At 41.6% G+C, this 2,470-nt stretch overlaps 1 protein-coding gene across 1 annotated transcript in view; it reads right to left on the bottom strand.

The window, feature by feature from the left end:
• The window catches only part of LOC107676598 (uncharacterized protein C1orf21 homolog), a 34,301-nt gene extending 31,837 nt beyond the window's left edge, over positions 1-2,464 (bottom strand). Inside the window, exon 1 of the mRNA XM_016471178.1 lies at positions 2,387-2,464. The gene's annotated coding sequence lies outside the window, so the exon portion shown is untranslated. The remainder of the gene's footprint in view (positions 1-2,386) is intronic.
• Positions 2,465-2,470: the final 6 nt, after the last annotated feature.

A 2,470-nucleotide genomic window follows, 5' to 3' on the forward strand; every position in this document is an offset into this window, starting at 1 on the left:
TATTATTTGCTTAACCACTTTAAAATGGCTTTTTGGTTGCTTTTAGTCAGAAAACGTACACATACAGCAAGATAATATAATTTCACTTACCTGGCCTATCACTTGAAGCAAACATCCATCCCTTCTTAAAAGTCTGTGTTAAAAGAGAGCTGCCTGTTGCACCATTTAATTAAGCCGACTGCTGCAGCTCCAGCTTAGGCTGTTTTCCCTAAATTTGTATATATACACCGTTTGAATGACAGCTTGGTAAATCTGTTGGCAGTCAAATATTCAATATCGCTACTCATAAGTACTTGGTACATTATCAGCGCAGCGGCAGACGTTCAAACTAATATCACGTAATTTACGTCTCTGTGATGATTGGTTGATATCAGAACCCTTACGAGGGTTCTTTTCTCAACACTCCTCAGCGCTGAAAGTGAACACTCGATGGTGATTGGCTACTTTTTTTTTACCAATGGAGGCACGAGAGCTCAGCGCTCACCCGGCCTCCCCTTCCCCTTCTCTATCATTAGCGGTTGCAATTACATCAGCAGATTCGGCAAAATACACATTCTGAGACATTAACTGAAATGAATTGTGAATTTTATTAACATTAAATCGTCCTCCTCCCATTTTCACCTCAAAATTATGGGGAAGCTGTGCCTCCCCTGCCTCCCCTGACGAGCCGCCACTGGTTTACACAGAGCACGTGCGATCGCAAATCTCGAAAGTGAAAGTAAAAAGCATCGTGCATTCGAAAGCATCAAAGTTTCAATGCCCCGCATATTAATAGCGTCTCTCTGATGCCCGCATTTTATATACAGTATAATTACCCAACGATATAACTGCGAGAGACAGTATTGAAATATATATTTTCCCTGTGTTTCCTTCCTGCTGTGTGAGCTACTGAAATGAGCCGCACTGTGAAACAGCCAATCAGAGCAGAGCTCAACATTATTATTATTATTATTATTATTATTATTATAGTGCTCCTGTGACAAAAGGTCGTGGGTTTGATTCCCAGGGAACACACATACTGGTAAAAAATGTATAGCTTGAATGCACTGTAAGTCGCTTTGGATAAAAGCGTCTGCTAAATGCATAAATAAATAAAAAATAAAATTATTCATGACCCTTCCAAATAAGGTAAAAACAGAGCATTTCATTATAGGGACAAATCCTAGGGTTTAAAATGGACATGTAAAACCGTTTCTGGAGATTTTTTGCCCTTACCTAAGCCACATACCTTCTATGTACCTTCTATCAATGCATTCTATGGCACCTTTAAGCCTAGCATACTCTCAATTATTTTGCGACCATTAAAAAGGTATGTTCTATATTGTAAGAATGTGTGCAGTATGAATTTAATCCGTATTACAACATTGGCCATTCCGTCATTATCATGTGACCTACCAGCATCAGTTGAATCTCTTCACTGTCATCCACAAATCCTCTACCTGGCCCCATGGGATAGTAAAGTATGCACTTTAGGCTCTCGCCAGAAGTTTTATGAATACTATGAATTCAGACATGCTACTCTTTTCACTGTTTTCGCCTACTATTAGTAACGTTAGAGAAGTACAATTTCGCCATTCTCAGTTCACCGAGTCAGTGAGTCGATTCGAAAAGCCGCTCTGACCGATTCTTGAACGAATCGATCGGTGCTGTTCTGTGATCCAGTTCAACCGATTAACTGAAAAGATCCGACTCAAATGAATGATTCACTTACGAATCAGACATCGCTAAATCACGCACAGCTCCCTCTAGACGTAAACATGTCTGCAATTCAAACACACCGCCATACATTGAATGCGCGCTAGCGAAAATACTGCATATGAAAGCACAGTGGCAGAAGGACACACACAGCTGCGCCACGACAGAGGGCGCATTGTCTGCCCGCAGGACAGTGGACACACACACACGTGTACGTGTGCATGCATGCCAACCCAGGTTTTGTTTTCTTTACTTCCAGTTCGGTAGTACCACATAAAAACACGGGGGAAAATCAATTAACGTCCTTGCAATATATTAACCAATTATTGATCTCACCTATTCCTGTCTACCATGGCTGTCTCTTAAAACCTAGTATACTGTTTACCTAGACAGCATTTTGGGCATCATAGTCGCCCCAAAATATTGCATTCGTTTTGGACGCTAAAGATGCCCAAAAATGCTGTGTAGACTGGCAGAATACTAGGTTTTGAGACACAGCCCATACACCACCATGCAGCCCAGAATCACTGTTCACAGATCAGATCAAACTGATCATGCAAAAAAAGAAGAACCAGTCAGGAGCCAAAACAGGAATCGACTACCCAAAGACCAACAACAAAGAAAAGCAATCGGTTTGCATCTAACAATTAACACAAGCATCAGCGCATAAATGTGACAGGGAAACACTCACTTGTCAGAAGTGACCCGCTTGGTCCACTGGCGTCGGCTCACACAGTCTCTCTCACACACACACACACACACACACACACACACA

Source organism: Sinocyclocheilus anshuiensis, unplaced genomic scaffold, assembly GCF_001515605.1.
Source record: "Sinocyclocheilus anshuiensis isolate Anshui unplaced genomic scaffold, SAMN03320099.WGS_v1.1 scaffold1403, whole genome shotgun sequence".
In the NCBI taxonomy this organism is placed as follows: Eukaryota; Metazoa; Chordata; class Actinopteri; order Cypriniformes; family Cyprinidae; genus Sinocyclocheilus; species Sinocyclocheilus anshuiensis.